This window comes from Sus scrofa, chromosome 11 (genome assembly GCF_054392235.1).
Source record: "Sus scrofa isolate SSC_HxYL_T2T_F1_AM1 chromosome 11, Sscrofa_HxYL_maternal_Yorkshire_Landrace_v2.0, whole genome shotgun sequence".
NCBI classification, from domain to species: domain Eukaryota; kingdom Metazoa; phylum Chordata; class Mammalia; order Artiodactyla; family Suidae; genus Sus; species Sus scrofa.
This window is the reverse complement of record NC_139393.1, coordinates 57,528,606-57,549,635: the sequence shown is the minus strand read 5'-3', so window position 1 is coordinate 57,549,635 and position 21,030 is coordinate 57,528,606. Positions and strand designations below refer to the sequence as shown.

At 38.4% G+C, this 21,030-nt stretch overlaps 1 protein-coding gene across 1 annotated transcript in view; it reads left to right on the top strand.

Moving 5' to 3' along the window:
• Positions 1 to 21,030, top strand: part of LOC146398640 (uncharacterized) — a 246,506-nt gene that overhangs the window by 202,228 nt on the left and 23,248 nt on the right. The window lies entirely within an intron of this gene.

Sequence of the window (21,030 nt, the reverse complement as noted above, 5' to 3'; positions counted from 1 at the left end):
AACATTCTAATATCTATAACTTCTTAGAAGGAATTTTTCTTAAAAAGTATATTAACAGGAGTTAGCTGTTATATCAGAAAAGATTTCTTCAAGGCTTTACTGGAATTATGGAAGAAAGCTTGAATTTCTTCTACAGACATGGAAAATGGACCCTCTTATTGTAATAGCAAAAGGCAGTGCTGAATTCACTTGGCAAACATCATGAATAAAGAGGGCCACATATATATCTAGATGTTTAGCTTGGGAAACAGGCTCTCTTTCTCTCCCTCCCTCTATCTATGGGTCTTCTGGAATTGTTCAAGAAAGAATAACTGACCAAGTGATATAAGAACCATCTGTAGTTAACAAGAGGACCATTTAGCTACTGAAGAAGTGATATAGTGTAAGAGCTAAAAATGGAGACCCTAGAGCCAGACAGCTGAGCTCCACCATTTACAGCTGTGTGACCTTGGGCAAAGCATTCAGCCTCTCTGTATCTCAATGCCTTGGCCCTGAGATGTGGGTCATAACAGTACTGACCTCACAGGATTATTGTGAGGATGAAATGAATTGACCTATGTGAAGTACTTAGGATAGCACCTAGCAGGTGTAGACACTGCTATTTAATTATTAGAGTTGTATTTAGAGAATTATACCAACACTGCTCATAATAAATGTAAAATAACTCTTGACTCTCTGCAGTTTTTCAATTCTCTTAAGTGAACTAGAAAATTTTCTACGTCTATGAATTTGACATTGTCTGGGGTGCCAGACACCCAGGGAGTTGCCAGGGAAACACACATGAAAAAGGCATAGTCTTTACCCTTGAGGGATTTGTTATCTAGAGAAAGGCAGATATGCACACCAGTGATTCTCAATCATTATGTTAAGTGCATGAGTAGAGATGTCAAGCTGTTATGAGCGTATAAAGAGAGGATTGAGTAATTTTCCCTGGGAGAGCTGTTGAAGCAGGTGATGTTCAACTGGAGCTCGGAGGGTAAGCACAAGTAAGTTCACCAACAATCATTACCTGGGGATCAGTCTCTTTTGTGGAAGATGCTGTATGACCGTGGCGCCTAGAGCATTTTGTAGACTTTGTCACCAAACATAGCAGCACTTGTGACTCAACTGTGACCTGATAGATCTCTTTACTAGATTTTCTACAAAAGGGTAGAGAGCAAAGGGAATTAGGAGGAAGAGGAAGGGTGATGAGAGAAAATTAAAAAGAAGAGAAACAAGACAGCATAATTTCCCCAAAGGTAAAGTTAAACATCTGAAGGTAACAGGCTTTCCTGTCCAATATCCTAGTCTAAGGTGATAATGTCTCTGTGGCTTATTTGAGTAGATTAATCAGACACATGGAAGCCAAGGAAAGAGCTCTGTATTTCACTGTTATGAATGAAAGAACTTTATTTAGAGATGATCCCTCCAAGGAAATGATGCTATTTTAACTGATTTCTGTGTGACATCCGGATTTGTCCCTCAATAGGCAATATACCGACATTTAAACTGCCGTTTGCCCAGTTCTGCTTCACTGGTCATTGGGGAAATTCATCTAAAGCTGCAAAAAGGACTAGAAATGTTTGCATCATATTAATAAACGGGAAACCGAGGAAGCTGCCAACTGGCAGCAGAGTGTGTTTTGGTGGTTTGATAAGGCTACTAAAGAGTTTATGATGTGACAGATGTTTCACTACACTATTGTGAAATGAATAGATTATGAGAAGTAATTAGATGTACATTGGAATCAATGCTGTTATCATCGAGGCCTTCGGGCTATGCAGTAGATGAGAGTCTTGGCAGCAGGTGGTCCAATGGCTCGGAGACAGGAAGACACACCGCGGGAGACTGAGTGACAGGTTTCACAGATCCAGGGGGTGAGAGATCTGAGCTGGGGCTTGCATTTGTAATCTTTACTCATGTATAAATAATAATAACTCCACCATTGACTTCCTATGCTATGTCATAGCCTCCGTTACCCTCACACACATGTAGAATGGGGCTGGTTTCTTCCACTCAAAGTTATTCTTGGTCTCCCCGTTTTAAAAAATGCATATGTATGTTCGATAGTAACTGACAGCTCTATCATTTTTTGAGGGAAGACTTTTAGAGTTAATCATCTGATGATTACATTTATGTTTAATGCTTGGCATTGAGCTGCCATCATACAAAACTTCCTATAGGTTGCAGATCAGAGGCTGGAAAGTACTTTAACTGCCTTTCATCAGGAAGGCGATTTCTTCTCTCTGGCTCAATGACTAACATTTAAAGGGACACGTTTGTCTCTCTGCTCTGTGAAATCCCTTTGCAGGGGACTTGGCAGGGTCACCCTCCATGCTTGAAGCAACCATATGGAGCCTGCTGCTTTCAAGAGAAGGTTTTGGTTTCTGCCAGTTTCCAGGGTCAGCTATTAGCACACTGGGGGATGTTGAAGTTTCCAAGCACAGAATGAAGAGGGAGGGAAGAAATGGGTGATTAGGGGAATTAAGTAACTGATTCCCTGTGTACATCTGCTACCCCTGCAGGAAGAAGAAATATCTGGTAGAATCACTTATTAACCCCTATCTGCTTAAAACAGCAACAGTATTTATGGAAAAAGGGAAGGAAGGCTTTATTGCATGATGTCAAAATAACATGCAGCTCTGATAATTAAAGAGATCTTAGCAGAAAGTATGTAGCATATGGCTGTATACGCTCTCACATCTGTGCAAGTTTGTAATACTCTTTATACCCACCTAATTAATTGACTAATTCTTCTATTCATTCTTTTAATAAATCTTCATTGAACCTTCACTATATCCCTATTATTTGTTGCTGTGCATAGAAAACTAAATGATTATGTCATGTAGAGCTCAGTTGTCTCTTTGGTATGTGTGTGTGTGTATGTGTGTTTATGTGCTCATGGTATTCCCTGTTTTCCTTTCATAAGAAACTAGTTGTTTTCTTGGGAAGGTATATTTTAGGTACTCTCTTTGAGGCCATTACACAGCATGTAAAAGACATTAGAATAGAGACTAGAAATGAGAATAATTTAGTGACATAATATAAAGCTATAATATGCAAAACCCTTAAAAAATAAAGGAGTTCCCATTGTGGCTCAGTGGTTAATGAATCTGACTAGGAACCATGAGGTTGCGGGTTCGATCCCTTAAAAAATAAAGACTACTAATTGGCATTCTTAACTAACTCATGGATATTTCGGATTAACTAATGGCTGAAAATTTAAAAAAGATACGATTTTCTGCCTGATCAATAATCTAGAGAAGAGTCACCTACTCCACACGCCAGATGTTAAACTAAAAATGATAAAGTTCTATATACACTAAACTCAAAGCTTTTGCCTTTCAAAGGCCTGCTATATCAGATCTCTGTGGCTAGGGATCTCTAGTGTAAACTACCAGCTCCTGTGATTTTGATAGAGCCCAAGGCTGGTCAATCAGGACTTCCTGGGAGGGCAATAAAGCTTAATCCTTCATAGATAATAGGACCCTAACAAACAGGCATGCGGAGCAACCCAAAGACAAAAGCTCTGTTCCATTGGTCTATCCCCAAGTGAGCATGAACTTTCAGTAATAGCCACCACTTACACGGGACTCTGCTAAGTGCCTTCCAGACGTCATCTCATTTAATCCTCACAATAGCCTTGGAAGGCAGAGTCTATGATTACCCTCTTTGATAGATAAAAACATTGGAGTTGGGTAGGTTAATAATTTTTTTTTTTCAAATTTGCCCCAAAAGTGGCAAAACCTGGATTTAAAAACCATTCTCTGATTCCAACACTCATGTGCTTTATCACTCTTCTTCAGGTCAAATGTTGTTCTTCAAGTCCTTTGCTGTTTCTATGGGATTCAAGGTCTGCTAGTTTTCAAATAAAGGGAGGAGTTATTCAGGTGAAAATTTATGTAACTCTATTATCTAGTTGAATAAAAAACCAATTGCACAAAACAAGGCTTAACAATAGGCATATTTATATTTGTTAAGACTCTTGTGATATTAAACTTTGCTTCCAGTATGTTCCAGTGTCTGTGAATTCTAGTGATTGGATAATTCTTCTACCTCTACCACAGTGATGAAATTAAACAAGATCCTCAGGTGATTCCTAAGCACATAATGTTTGAGAAGAGGTAGTCCAAGTCTATCAGTGCTTGGATATCTCCACCAATAGAAATGCCCAACATTCTGCCTTCCAACAGATTCGACTGTTAAAGGATTTTGAGCTCAACTTTATCTGCCAATAAGCTTTTATAGTTAGATTAAAATTCTATGATGTGGCTTTTTAAAAGGAAGTTAGAGAAGTTGATACTAAAGTTTATATGGAATAACAAACATGGAAGAATGCTCATAAAAACACTGGGAAATAAAAACTGTCAGACATTAGAACATACAATAAAACCTCTATAATCAAAACATTATTATGCTGGTGTATGATAAAACAAATAGACCAGTGGCATAGAAAAGAAGTTCTAGAAGTAGTCCCAAGTACCTAAGTAAATTCAGTATAAAATAAAGGTAGTAGCTCAAATGACTTGGGGGAGAGACAATTTTTTTTTTTTTTTTTTGCTTTTTTTAGGGCCACACCTGTGGCATGTGGAGGCCCAGGCTAGGGGTCGAATCGGAGCTACAGCCGCCAGCCTACACCACAGCCACAGCAACGCCAGATCCAAGCCACGTCTGCCACCTACACCACAGCTCACGGCCATGCTGGATCCTTAACCCATTAAACGAGGCCAGGGATTGAACCCACAGCCTCATGGTTCCTAGTCAGATTTGTTTCCACTGTGCCACGACAGGAACTATGAAAAGATAAATTTTTAAATAATGACAGAGTAGCCATTTAGAAATAAACAAAACTAGATCCATTCTGTACACCATATGCAAGAATAAACTCAAAGCTATCAAAAGGTGAAAATTGGAGTTCCCATTGTGGCTCAGTGGTTAACGAATCTGACTAGGAAACATGAGGTTGCGGGTTCGATCCCTAGCCTTGCTCAGTGGGTTAAGGATCCAGCTTTGCCGTGAGCTGTGGTGTAGATTGCAGACGTGGCTTGGATCTGGTGTTGCTGTGGCTGTGGTGTAGGCTGGCGGCTGTAGCTCCGATTCCACCCCTAGCCTGGGAACCTCCATATGCCACTGGTGCAGCCCTAGAAAAGACAAAAAGACCAAAAAAAAAAAAAAAAAAAAGGTGAAACTGTGAAACCATGTAAATATTAGACAAATTCAATGCCGAATTCTTCTTTAACCTAGATGGAGGAAATGTTTTTTTTTTTTTTTTGCTCTTTTTGCTATTTCTTGGTCTTGGGCCGCTCCCGCGGCATATGGAGGTTCCCAGGCTAGGGGTCCAATCGGAGCTGTAGCCACCGGCCTACACCAGAGCCACAGCAACGTGGGATCGGAGCCGCGTCTGCAACCTACACCACAGCTCACGGCAACGCCGGATCGTTAACCCACTGAGCAAGGGCAGGGATCGAACCCGCAACCTCATGGTTCCTAGTCGGATTCGTTAACCACTGCGCCACGACGGGAACTCCGAGGAAATGTTTTTTAACTGTGATTCAAAATCTAGAAGCCAAAAAAGAAGAGTTTGATAAGTTTGTGTACTAATTTTTTTTTCATGGCAAAAACACCAATAGGCAAAATAAACTAAAACGATGAAGGAACATATTTGTATCATATCATGAAAGGCTGAAATCCCTAATATATTAAGAACTCTTAAAAACTGAGGGATAAAACATCAAAACTCTGACAGAAAAAATGGAAAGACATACACGGACAAGTCAAAAAAAGCTTATAAACTGAATTTTAAAATATATGAAAATGTTCAAACTCATGCATACTTAGATAAGTACAAAATTAACACTGAGATATTTTTCACTGATCAGATTTTAAAAATTTTAAAGTATGCCAATACATTCTGCTGATGAGGCTGTGGGAAAATAGGTGCTCTCCTGAATTTCTGGTGGAAATGCAAACTGATATATCTGAAAAGGAATTTGGTGATACTTAACAAGGCTACATATGCATTTACTTTTGGACCTAGCAGTAGTCCTTACAGGAATTTGCCTTGTAATTACACCCTCAACGATACAAAGATTCTTTGCATATGGTTATTTACTGTATCACTGTTTGTACAGTTGCCCTTTGACCAGCATGAGGATTAGGGGATCCACTCTCTGCGCAGCCAGAAATTCACATATACCTCTGTATCTTATCATGCTAAGTGAAGTTAGACAGTGAGACACCAACATCATGCTATCACTTACATGTGGACTCTAAAAAAAGGACACAATGAATTTCTTTGCAGAGTAGACACTGACTCACAGACTTTGAAAAACTTATGGTTTCCAAAGGAGACAGGCTGGGGGCTGTGGGGGAATGCACTGGGGGTTTAGGGTGGAAATGCTATAAAATTGGGTTGCAATGAGCACTGCACGACTATAAATGTAATAAAATTCATTTTAAAAATACATGCATCATAATGTTCATAGCAGCATAATTCAAAATAGCCAAGATATGGAAGCAACCTAAGTATCCATCAACAGATGGATAAAGAAGTTTTAATACACAGAACACACACACACAATGGAATATTACTCAGACATAAAAAGAATGAAATTCTGACATTTACAACAAGATGAATGGACTCTGAGGGTATTATGCTCAGTGAAATAAGTCAGACAGAAAGAAAAATACTGTATGTTATCATTAATATGTGGAATCTAAAAAAATAAAATGAATGTATGTAACAAACAGAAACAGACTCACAGATATAGAAATCAAACTAGAGGTTACCAATGGGGAGGGTGAGAAGGAGCAAGATAGGGATGGGGGATTAAAAGGTACAAACTATTATGTATAAAATAAACTAGCTACAAGGATGTATTGTACAAACAGGGAATACAGCCAATTTTTTATACTAACTTTAAATGAGATCATCTATAAAAATTTCAAATCACTCTAATGCTCCTAAAACTAATATAATATTGTAAATCAACTATATATCAATAAAAATGTTTCTTTTTTAAGATTTATTGAGGTATAATTGGCTAACAAAATGGTTAAGTTATTTAAAGTGCAAAAGCTGATGATTTGATATACATATACATTGTGAAAGATTCCCGTCATTGAATTAACACATCCATTATCTCACATATGTACCTTTTATCTTTTGTATGACTGTCTACTCTCTAATATACAATATGGAAAGGATAGTCTTTTCAATAAATGGTGCTTGGAAAGCTGGGCAGCCACATACGAAAGAATGAAACTGGACACCTATCTTACACCATATACAAAAATCAACTGAAAATGGGTTAAAGACTTAAATGTAATCTGACATCATAAAACTCCTAGAAGAAAACATAGGGGGTATGTTTTCAAATATCACTCTTGACATGAGTCTTTTTTTTTTTTTTTTGTCTTTTTGCTATTTCTTGGGCTGCTCCTGCAGCATATGGAGGTTCCCAGGCTAGGGGTCCAATTGGAGCTGTAGCCACCGGCCTACACCAGAGCCACAGCAACGTGGGATCCGAGCTGCGTCTGCAACCTACACCACAGCTCACGGCAATGCCGGATCCTTAACCCACTGAGCAAGGGCAGGGACCGAACCTGCAACCTCATGGTTCCTAGTCAGATTCATTAACCACTGCACCACTACGGGAACTCCTTGACATGAGTCTTGGTAGTGATATTTTTGGTTTGACTCTGAAGGGAAAGGCAATAAAAGCAAAAATGAATGAATGGGACTACATCCAAACTAAAAAGCTTCTGCACAACAAAGAAAATGTTCAACAGAAAGAAAGACAACTTACAAAATGTGAGAAAATATTTGCAAGTTTCATATCAGATAAGGGGATAAATATCCAAAATATGTAAGAAACTCATACAACTCAGCAGACAAAAGCTACATAACCCAATTTAAAAAATGAGCAAAGGATATATAGACATTTTTCCAAAGAAGATATACAAATGGCCAACAGATATGTGAGGCGTTTCAAGGTCTTAAAAATCAAAGGACAATTGAGGAACTTCCCCAGATCAGAGAAGACAGAGTATAACCATCCCCAGTCACTTCTTTATTGGCTCAACTTAAAAAAAACCTTTTATTATGATTGATTCACAATGTCCTATCAATTTCTGCTGTACAGCAAAGTGACCCAGTCATGTGTGTGTGTGTGTGTGTGTGTGTGTATATATATATATTTTTTCCCCTCACATTATTCTCCACTGGCTCAACTTGAAGCCCACTCCCTTCCTGTTTGCTCTCTTCCTAATGAGCTCCAGTTTGTCAACTCTCTAGTAAAGGAGGTCTCTAGGATTTAAAGCTTTAGTCTAAGTGTGATCTGAAAAGTCTAAAGGGAAATTGTCATCTCCTTTGTTGTAATGTTTGACCCCAGTAAGTGGAGACCAAATTTTATAAAATTCCAAGGGAGGTAGATGACATTGTTATCTCAAATTGTGGGATTGTCCTTCAATAAGGCAAGGGAATGGTGCCAAGACCCTGTTGCATCTTCAGCTACCATGCTATTTCCTGTACCCCATATCAAGAGTGGAGGTGTTACGAATCCTCAGTGCAGAATCTTATATTCATTCCCATTAATTTTTATCCTGTTAGATGTTTGGCCATTGCTGTAGCCTGTTGAGATCTTTTTCGATTCTGAAGCTGTCATCAAATACATGAGCCATTGTGCCATCTATAAATTGTTGAGTTGTCCTGTAGCTTTTCCCAAGTCACAAATAAAAATGTTGAGCAAAACTGAGCTCCCTCTAGATTGATATGAATTATTTAAGCAGAATACCTTTTCTTTGTACAAATCATTACTAACCCAACTCACACAATGTACCCATGTACTCAGCCAGTTGTGCTCCACTTTGCCTACCAGGGTATTGAGAGGGAAATCGTCAAATGAATTTTGAAGCTTAGATCCTTCTTAGCACAGTTCTATGAATTAGTGTCCCACATTTGTTGTTTGGCTGAGAAAAGGGCCTCTCATGGCATGTAGTATCACAGAGGTCAATTGAAGTCTGTTGACAGTCTGGCTTCATTTCGGCTCTGACTTACTTAGGATTGATCACTGAAAAACTGCCAACATGTCACTCCAAATGGCATCCAGAGAAAGCAGAGACACTGACAAGCCAACAAAGTATTTTCTGTCATAACTTCTCTCCACAAACTAAGGAGGTGAGATGAAGTGGGTGGATCATTTATAACACAGGCAACTCAAGTTGTTCCTAGTCAGGAAAGACAAGCTTTTATTGAGTGGGGTCTTTTAATACTGTTGAAATGAACACATTCCATGGTATTAGTCCAAAAAAAAAAAAGTGACCATTAAACCCACAGTGTATAGGGCTCAATGATTTGAATTCATATGATTATCCTAGTCAATCTAAAGGTAACATCTATTATAAGTTTATGAAGATTCTGACCTTATTTTGGGGTATCAAAAAAAAAAAAACCTCCAGAATATTTCTCATCCTTCCCAAAAGAAATGGAGAAAGCCAAGTATGTTAATTTCTTTAACAACATTTAAAATCTCTTTTCCCCCCTTGAAGACACGTATGCTCTGATCCACAGCATATAATTTCAACTGCTGACCACTGTATTCTCATATTTAGAAGCAATATATTGCTGTGGCAACTCCTGCCATAGTCCATACTATCGACACTGGGGATATTTAGAGCTATTCAGGTCTATTGTTACAGATCTTCCATGACTTTCTCACTTAAATTAAAAAAAAAAAAAACTAGTGGAAAAAAATCTCAATGAAAAGATGTGTAGGTTCAAATATTAATTAAAATCTCTTTTTAAAAAAATCATGGGAGTTCCCGTCGTGGCTCAGTGGTTAACAAATCTGGCTAGGAACCATGAGGTTGCAGGTTCGGTCCCTCTGGGTTAAGGATCCGGCATTGCCGTGAGCTGTGGTGTAGGTTGCAGACGTGGCTCCGATCCCACGTTGCTGTGGCTCTGGTGTAGGCCGGTGGCTACAGCTCCGATTAGACCCCTAGCCTGGGAACCTCCATATGCTACGGGAGCGGCCCAAGAAAAGGCAAAAAGACAAAAAAAAAACCCAAAAAACAAAACAAAAAAATCATGTACTGTAATAAAAATAAACTGAGAAACATACAGATAACATACTACAAAGGGCTAATATTCCTAATATGTAATGAATTATACATTGATTAAAATGCTTAGATTCCACTGAGTCAATGGAAAAAAGACATAAAATTCAAAAAATAAGGAATCTAATATATGGCACAAAATGAACCTTTCCACAGAAAAGAAATTCATGGACTTGGAGAATAGACCTGTGGTTGCCAAGAGGGAGGGGGAGGAAGTGGGATGAACTGGGAATCTGGGGTTAATAGACACAAACTATTATCTGGTCACACTTTTTTGGTTTTGTATGGTTCTTACCATTTAGCAGAGAACCTATCATAGGCCCTCAAAAGTACTTCTGAAGGAATAAATGAATGAATGAATCAAGAGCACCAACTCTACCACTTCTTGTACCAGCTGCAGCTCTGGGTAGGGCTACTGGTCTCTCCAAGGCACCAAATATGCAGGTGTGTAAAACTTACCAGAAAGGCCTCACAAGAACGAAGCAAAATCACGTGGGTGAAGGCTCTTTGTAAACTGTAAATTACTACCAAAATATGCCAATATTTTTACTGATTAAGTTCTTCTCCCAAGAGCCTCTACATACTTCCAGAAGAGACGTGAGCCTAAGTCATTGACTACATAGCAATGGGAAAATATATGAGAAAATACTTTAAACATGAAATAATCTCGGAGTTCCCGTCGTGGCTCAGTGGTTAACAAATCCGACTAGGAACCATGAGGTTGCAGGTTTGATCCCTGGCCTTGCTCAGTGGCTTAAGGATCCAGCGTTGCGGTGAGCTGTGGTGTAGGTTGCAGACACAGCTTGGATCCTGCGTTGCTGTGGCTCTGGCATAGGCTGGTGGCTACAGCTCCGATTGTACCCCTATCCTGGGAACCTCCATATGCCGCAAGTGCAGCCCTAGAAAAAGACAAAAAAAAAAAAAAAAAAAAAAAAAGAAAGAATCTACTAATAATCATAACAGTAACAATACTTAATATTAGCAGTATGTTCTACCCTCGAAAATTATCTTCCAGTGTCAGAGTAGTATGAGGCTAAGTTGAGTCCCCAAAGAGTAATATACTACTTATTTAAAGAAAAAAAAAAAAAAAGAGCTGAAAAAACACCTTATTTATTACTCTCCATTTTTCTAGCATTAATGGTAATCTAGAGTTCTTAAGGATTTTTGTGCCTCCCCAAGTACTCAAATCCCTACTACAAGACCTCTCTTTCTTTCTTTTTCTCATTGCTTCGGAAGACTAACCAAATGCTATGGAAACATATCATAAAAACTAAATTTTTTTTTGTCTTTTTAGGGCCACACCCATGGCATATGGAGGTTCCCAGGCTAAGGGTCAAACTGGAGCTGAAGCTGCCAGCCTACACCACAGCCACAGCAACACAGGATCTGAGCCATGTCTGTGACCTACACCACATATCATGGCAACGCTGGATCCTTAACCCACTGAGTGGGGCCAGGGATTGAACCCAAGTCCTCATGGACACTAGTCAGGTTCGTTAACCACTGAGCCACGATGGGAACTCCCATAAAAACTAAATTGAATGGACAATGTGTTAGGCATGTTGCCGAGAGTGTGTAAATTTCTGTCAATGAAAAGCATCAGGTAAATTTCTCTCCAGGAACCTGATAGTTCATTTGGCTAAGATGTGGCTGCATTCTAACTGGGGATGAGGAAGAACTGGTGCTTCACTGTGATAAGTGTAAGACGCTAATATATGCCACCAATCGTTTTGTTTTAACCAAGCTAAATATAACAACTGTATAACAATCTAACAATGCTTTAACCTTTTCCTTGTTTGCCACTTGATGGTTAAACTTGACTATTGTTTAAGCTGCAATGATCAAATTTGGGCTGAATTTTATTTGGCAATTCTTTAAAATAAGAAGAAAGTTTTGCTAAGCAAAATGAACAGTTTAAACAAAATGACCAGGCACAATTTTAGCTACTTCTGAAGTAAAACCACTATATACAAATAAGAGTAGGAATCTTCTGTTCTCTAATGTAGTCTTGATAGGCGCCCTACTGACCATACTTCTGTAGTATTTAGGTTAAGTTTTGTTAAGCACCAGGAGTGATATAATTGCATCTAAAATATTTCATAATTTCAACATATTCACTAATTTTCTAATGTCCCCAAAGTGAATAGTACTAATAAATATAAAAACAACCTGTGGGAGTTCCCGTCATGGCGCAGTGGTTAATGAATCCGACTAGGAACCATGAGGTTGCGGGTTCGGTCTCTGCCCTTGCTCAGTGGGTTAACGATCCGGCATTGCCGTGAGCTGTGGTGTAGGTTGCAGACGCGGCTCGGATCCCGCGTTGCTGTGGCTCTGGTGTAGGCCGGTGGCTACAGCTCCGATTCAACCCCTAGCCTGGGAATCTCCAAATGCCACGGGAGCGGCCCAAGAAATAGCAACAACAACAACAAAAAGACAAAAGACAAAAGACAAAAACAAAAAAAAAACAACCTGTGCACTCTAATAGAAAAATGGGCAACACACATAGAAAAGGCAATTTTCAAAAGAGCAAATATTAAAATGAGTAGATATTTGGCCCCATTATAATCAAGGGAATGCAACTAAAAAGAAAACACATTTTTATATTTCATATATGCAAAGACCTAATAAAATAATAACGTCAACAAGTTGGAAAAAGTTCCACATATAGTATTATTTACATTATCAGGAAACAAACAAACAAACAAAAACAGAAATTAAATGCTCCTCAATAATGGCTTGGTAAAGAAAATTACCATATGTCTATAAAATGGGACATCAGCTATAATGGAAACAAATTAAAATCATTATATATAAAAAATAAAATGGGACATTTTGTGGCCATTAAAAATGGTGAGACTGATCACTTTTTTTTTTTTTAAATAATAAGAGAGCTTTATTTTGTTATCACATCAAGGCTCCAGGTTAACACCTCTACATGGACTAAGCTCTTGGTAAACATTCTTTTTTTTTTTTTTTAATTTTCCCACTGTACAGCAAGGGGGTCAGGTTATCCTTAGATGTATACATTGCAGTTACAATTTTTTCCCCCACCCTTTCTTCTGTTGTGACATGAGTATCTAGACATAGTTCTCAATGCTATTCAGCAGGATCTCCTTGTAAATCTATTCTAGGTTGTGTCTGATAAGCCCAAGCTCCCGATCCCTCCCACTCCCTCCCCCTCCCATCAGGCAACCACAAATCTCTTCTCCAAGTCCATGATTTTCTTTTTTGTTGTATAGGGAATCTGTGAGGCTGTCGTTAGGTCTAATGACTTCCTGGAACTCTACTGAACTTAGACAAGTTCCTCTTCTTGAACTGATTGTTTATTACAGCAAATAATATAAATTAAAATCGGGATAGGAAAAAGGTGTATAGAAGTCCAGGAAAAACCAGGCACAAGTTTCCAGTTGTCCCTTTCCTGTGGAGTCACATGGATAATACTTCATCCTCCAGCAATGCTATGTGGATACATTTGAAGTGTCTGCCAACCTAGGGAAGTTCACCCAAGCCTTGGTGTCCAGGGGTTTTATTGGGGATCAGTCACATGACTAACCTTAGAATTATTCCTGCCCCCCGGAGGTTGAACTGATAACAGCATGACCCAAAGTTGCAGGCATGCAAAAACAGGCATTCACCACAAACTACGATAAATGTGATTATTCTTAGCATTAATTAACTGGCATGGCCCAAGTTCTCAGGTATATAAAGACACTTTTATTAGGCAGGAAATTCCCTGGGCTCAGAGGTTATATGCTGGGATCCAAACAAAGACCAATCCTAAAGACCTTCATAATAAGGCAACCCCAAAGCCTATTGAGTAAATCTTTCATTGCACAGTCTTCGCTTCTTTTTTGGTCTGCCAAAATACATGGCAAGGGCACAATACTCTCATCAATAACAGTGACTGACTATGGCAGAAATTGGCAATAAGTATTATGGAGGGGGCTGTGTAGGTGGTTGGGAGAGAGGGAGGATGATAGAGGTAGGTACCTATTTCTGCAGAAATCATCTCAGCATCATTGAATGCGTAGGAGTTTGGTTTGTAAAAGTTTCTTGGCCCACCCCTATATGGACATGGTCCTCAAACTTCATTTCTATTCCAACCCAATCAGTATATGAAATGTTTTACTTTGTAACTTAGTGCATTCTTGAACTAAGCAAACACACACAATGGAAGTAAATCTCATGAAAAAACTCACTATTATTACATGAAATGCTCTCTGATATTTTCCACCCCATTCCAGTCCTATCTTATGTAATTTATGAAATGCCAGATGATTTTCACCAAATTAATTTTAAGATTTCATAATAGGTTATAGCTTTCAATGTAAGAAATATTGCCTGCCTACTTCTAAATTGTAGACATTTGTTTTTGACATGCAAAGAGTTCATGAAATATTATAGACACAAAAGAGACTTAGAGAGAAACATATATACCTTACTATTATTCTACAGAAAATATTGTAAATATACACATACATATATACATACACACAAAAATATGTTGGAGTGTAACTGGGTTACAATATTAAACATATATATATATATATATATATAGAGAGAGAGAGAGAGAGAGAGAGAGAGAGAGGTGCTTAGAAAGTTGTTCATCAAAATGATCTTTTTTTTTTTTTTTTGGTCCTTTTAGGGCTGTATCTGCAGCATATGGAAGTTCCCAGGCTAGGGGTCCAATCGGAGCTGTAGCTACCTGCCTACACCACAGCTCATGGCATCACCGGATCCTTAACCCACTGAGCAAGGTGAGGGATCAAACCTGTGTCCTCACGGATGCTAGTCAGATTCGTTTCTGCTGAGCCACGACAGGAACTCCAGGCTCATCAAAATGTTAATCACTGTCATGAGAGTAACCTTTAGTTACTCTGGAGGTAACTCAAGGAAGTGGGATTTTGACTAGTATGGACTTTATTGAACTCTTTCTTCTGCTTTTTTGAATTTACTTTTTGGCACCAACATTTTTTTCTTTACAAAAACTAGAAAGCTATTTTTAAAGTAAAATCAGGAGTTCCCATCGTGGCGCAGTGGTTAACGAATCCGACTAGGAACCATGAGGTTGCGGGTTCGGTCCCTGCCCTTGCTCAGTGGGTTAACGATCCGGCGTTGCCGTGAGCTGTGGTGTAGGTTGCAGACGCGGCTCGGATCCCGCGTTGCTGTGGCTCTGGCGTAGGCCGGTGGCTACAGCTCCGATTCAACCCCTAGCCTGGGAATCTCCATATGCCGCGGGAGCGGCCCAAGAAATAGTAACAACAACAACAACAACAAAAAGACAAAAGACAAAAAAAAAAAAAAAAAAAGAATAAAGTAAAATCAAGTTTCAAGCTATCAAGTTTAAAAGGGTAACTAATAATCCTCATGCCTGCCAAACATATTTTTATTAGACTGATCAGACAGATTTATCAAAACTTAGAATCAGGGCACAGTTTTTAGAGCATTTTTCTGCTCTGGCCCCCTTTGCCTGGCAAAGCAATAAAGCTCTTTTTCTCCTACACCCCCACCAAAAAAAAATTTAGAGTCAGTATCATTTTCCAAATAGCTCACACCATTACTTCAGAGAATATATTGAGGATAAATGGAAAACAAAATATCCTTTTTTGTTAGCATCTAACCTTTTAAAAAGATCTGCTTTCTTAGATGCTAGTGAGTCATTATTCCTACAATACTGATAACTATAATTCAAACCTAAATAAAATAATTTGGAATATGATTAAATAAATATATGAAACTAGTAATCTTAAAATAAATACAACTAAGATCACCCTCTCTTTTAGTTCTCTGACAAGGGGAACTTCTTTCTAGTCAGTAACAACAAACTTTGACAGTGATAATTTACTGTCATGATAGCTTCAAAACACTGTAAGATTCTTCATTCATTCATGTGCCAGCCATTGGTGTTAAAAAGAAACCAGTTCACCCTTACGGAACTCAAAAGAATAAAATTTCAAATTATAATATTACCACATGGGGGAGAATTTAGTGTTGAGTACATTAAATTATTTTTAAAAAAAGAAAACTTGTACGTGGTTTAAATTGCAATTCTCTATTAGTTTAATTGAAACAAGTCATTTGTAATCCAAAACAGAGCTGTGCACAAGCAAAGGAGCCCATCTCTTCTCAAGGCAAACCAGTACCTCAGCAATTTCCATTACTTTACACATCTTATCAAGCCAGACACTGGCCTATGTAACAAAAAATTAAACTGATTGATTAAGAATTGAGCCTCCCTAAAGAAATGATTCCTGATCCTCTTATAACTGAATTCACAGTCCTAGAAAACTACTCTTACACTCTTATCACTTTCTCTTATTCCCACTGCAAGAGACTGTTGGATGGATAAGGACATGCCAATGACACCTTAACTTTTATTTGTAAAGCTACTTTCCACCAAAATGATGTCCATCCGTAAACACAGTGCAATGGAGGAAAAGCCATAATCTTATGTAAAAGGTTCCCCTTTCTCCATTTTCCTGCATATCAACATTTTATGGCTGAAAAAATATACCTCATTTTTATATTTGGGCCTACCCTCATTTGTGTGGCTTCAAAGGCCAATATTCTCTCAGAAAATATTTGAATTTCTCTTCATTTTAGGAAGGTCTTCTTTTGTTGTGTAATTAAGGTGGCCTATAGCCAAACAAACATCTAACTGAACCTCCTGGGAATTAATAAGCATGATTTTCCAATGATTTGGGATTAGTGGTAGTTTTTGAAGAATTGGTCTTAAGCTTAATAATGAAAATGTTGGAGTGTAACTGGATTACAATATTAAATGACCCCAGAGAATAAAGGAAGACCACATAACCCTAAGCTATATATGCATGCTACTTAAGGGTTATGATACTTAGAGTATAAAATATAAAAATTGCATTGTAATTGTCATAATAAAATGTGTTATAGTGAATTAACAACATTAATGTAAGATTCTGTATTTCATCTTTGCTCTTAAAATAATATGCCAAAAATCTAATGGAGCAAATTTCATAGTCTTGTTAGATTACAATGCAATGATTCCAAATAATACCATTGTGAAGCTAGGTTGTATAATTTTACTTCGAGTTCACTTTGATGTATTACTCCTCTCTTGCTTTTTTAGATATAATATATTGTATACAACTATAACAGACCCACCATTATAGGTGTATATATTCTATAATTCATTCTATAATTAATTCTGAATATTTAGCAATTTGCTCACAAATATGCTCAGCTTATGGGGGGGGGGAATTTAGTAAACACATGTCTTAAAAACTACAGATTAGCCCTGCCAAAGAAGACTGTCTTTCAAAATTAATAATATTAATAATAATCAAACTTCTAAAACACGGTAATAAAGTTATAAGCCATATGCCTGGAACAAATGGATTTTTTTCTCACCTTTGACTCAAGACAAAAAAACAAAAAGAGAGAGAGAGGAGGTTTCAGTCACACTGTATTTAATCCAATTTGCTTTGGGTTTAATCTCCAAAACAAGGCTGGTCTGCTAATTCCCAATTATAATGGCACATGTAATCAGAATCCTCATTAACAAAGACTGACTATATTGTCTATTAGGAATGAAAATTTGAAATGCAAATTCAGCAAATCAAAACGTTAAATGAGCTCCTACCCAAGATGCTTAGAGCTCCCGCCAGGGCAGACCACGCTGGCCGACACCTGCCCTGGATTTTCCCTCCAGCTGAATGTCTCCTTCGGTTCCAGTCTTTGCCTCCTAATTGACCTGCTTATGATCTCTGCTACAATTAACATATGCTTATTAGTAATGGCTGGTTAAAGATTTCAACTGCTGCAGTTTACAAAGTCTAATAGAGATGGCACGCCACAGGAAAGATGAAGCCACTTCTATTGCCCTCATCAGCAAAGTCACAATGCTGAGTGTGTGTGTCACAGAAATTACACAATTTTTCACACTGTCAGTTAGATGGAGACTGTTACTCATTCGATACTAGAAATCAAGGCACGCATGACTCCAGGTCTCATACATTGAGGAAGATACAAATAACTTGGTGAGCCCTTTTCCCCTTTGAGAAAGTCATTTCTAATTTGGTTTTAGGAAGAAGAGAAAGTGACAGAATTTTCCTAACTGGATGAATGGCCAGTGGCCTTGGGTTTATTTGGAATTTGCAATCATACCATTTTTTCTGCAGAGTAATTTCATACAATGGCATGGGAAATTTTGCACTTGACCAAAAAATCTTAACTCTTTTAACAGGGCGTTGGCGCTTTTAAAAGAGTATGTTCAGAGTTTATATTCTGGTCACCAAATACTCCTTCTTAGTTTGTTTCTAGCTAGTACCAACAAACTTGAGAGGCTGGAATGTTGGGGCAGCTTCCGTTTTTACTTCTAGTCATAATATGATAAAAGAGAGACTCCATTTATCTGAAGTAGTTTTCTTTGATAGAAAATGTTTGACCAACAATAAAGCTCAATTTTCATATCCTCGAATTAAGAAATAGTCATTTGGCTATTTCTAACCCAAGGGACAATACCTTGATTATAATAACTTGGGGCTAGTTGATCAGATTCATTCTAAAATCGCTGTCTCTAGTGATCACCTCTGCCTCTAACGGGAGTTAAAGACTTGGTCCTGAGTCTCAGGAGGCCTTGGGCTGTCATTCATCGACAATAGCATCTTAGACAAATGTATTCATTTTCTACAGCTGGGCAGCAAAATACTGCTGCCAAAACATGGGCAGCAGTTTAAAACATTTATTTATTAGTAGTTGGTTTTGTAAGGCAGAAATCAGGCCATGGTGTACCTGGAGTCTGTGCTCAAGATTTCACTAGGCTGAAATCCAGGGGCCAGCCAGGGCCTCCTCTGGGGCAGTGTTCTCTTCTGAGCTCACTGGTTGCAGGCAGAACACATTTTCTTTTTTTTTTTTTTTTTTTTTTTTTTTTGTCTTTTGTCTTTTTGTTGTTGTTGTTGTTGCTATTTCTTGGGCCACTCCGGCGGCATATGAAGGTTCCCAGGCTAGGGGTTGAATCGGAGCTGTAGCCACCGGCCTACGCCAGAGCCACAGCAACACGGGATCCGAGCCGCGTCTGCAACCTACACCACAGCTCACGGCAACGCCGGATCGTTAACCCACTGAGCAAGGGCAGGGACCGAACCCGCAACCTCATGGTTCCTAGTCGGATTCGTTAACCACTGCGCCACGACGGGAACTCCAGAACACATTTTCTTTTAGCTATAAAACTGAGGCTCTGTTTCCTTGCTGTCAGTCAGGGGCTGCTCTCAGCTGCCCACATCCCTTGCCACATGGCTCCCTACCTCTATACACCAGCAGTGGCTCACAGAATCCTTCCTCTCCTTCAAACCTCCTTCTTTTTTTTGCAACCAGTGAAAGAAAACTCTCTGCATTTAAAGGGCTTATGTGATTGACTTACATTCACCTAGATAATCTACTTTAAGGCCAACTGAGCCAGTGGCATGGCCTAATCATGAGAGTAAAACCCATCCTGTTCACAGTCTTGGGAGGTATGCAAGTGTGTACCAGAGAGGTGAGAAATCCTGGAATTCTGCTCACCATTGCAGGCCACTTAGTTTTTTTTGTTTTTTTGTTTTGTTTTTTTTTTTGGCCTCACTTTCCTAATGCAAGTGAGGAGTTTGGATTAGACCATCTCTAGCTCCTTTTTCCCATCTCTCCAAATTTCCAGAGACAAATAATTACAAACACACGACTCATAGACATAAACCACCAATGAATTGCTATACACTCAATTGGACTGTTTTATTTGGTTGGTCAGTTGTTTTTTGCTTTAAGTAAAAAACAGAACGACCCATTACTAGGATTTCCAGGTAAAATAAAAGAAAACAGTGCACATGGTCTCCAATTTTACTAAACAACAAAATAGCCCTGGGGACAAAAATAAAAGCTTATATAAAAAGGGCAATTATGAGATGAATTATGTGATTGTCCAGAGATGAAATCTTAATACTGGCCACTGGTACAGAAAATGTTGCTTGAACAATTTCTTTACACCTTATTCTATCTATAGCACAAGATTTTGTTTTGTTTTTGATAGCACAAGGTTCTAACAAGGCAATGCCCATGGATGTTTTGATGAACTTCTCTTCCCAGATTTTTCTGATATATTTCAAAAAGTATTAAATTTCCCAACCAAAAAAACCCATCTGTTCAAAAATTTGGTTGAGAACTTTTTCTTCTCTACACTTGCTTAGCCCTGAGTAAAACAGTCACATTTTAATAATCTGGCTTCCTAAGGAACAAGTCTGACTTCGGAATACTGTATTATTTGACTCTAAAACTTGAGAAACACACAAATGCATTACTTTGAATTTTTAAATTAAATTTCACACAGGCACATTTTTCTGCTTTGGAGCAGTGTTCATTGCTTCAGCATTGCTGGACACAATCTTCCCATATTGTTGAGAAGGGTGAGTGATACTAATAGCCTGGTCAGGTGTTTGCATGCATCTAATTTTAAAAAGTAAAGACAATAGAAAGAAGAGAAAAATAATCCCTTTTCTTTTTTCTACATTCTGGGATTAAATTATGAAAAATTAAGTAGTAAAATTTTTGAAAAGCATTTCTTCGGTGATGACTGACTTGAAATAATGTGTTTTTAAGAAACAAGCATTGCAACTTTATCTTTTTGAGACTATTGATGTTCCCAAAAAAGCTACATTTTGGGTCTACTGGAACATGAGATAGGAGTGTACATTATACTTCCTCTGCAATGGGAATGTAAATTTTGTGTTTTCTAGCTTAAATAACAACCACCACCACAAATCCTTTGGTCATATATACTTTTGCGGGGAGTTGCCATTGTGGCACAGCAGAAATGAATCTGACTAGTATCCATGAAGATGCGGGCTCAATCCCTGGCCTTGCTCAGTGGGTTAAGGATCCTGCATTGCTGTGGCTGTGGTGTAGGCTGGCAGCTGCAACTATGATTCTATC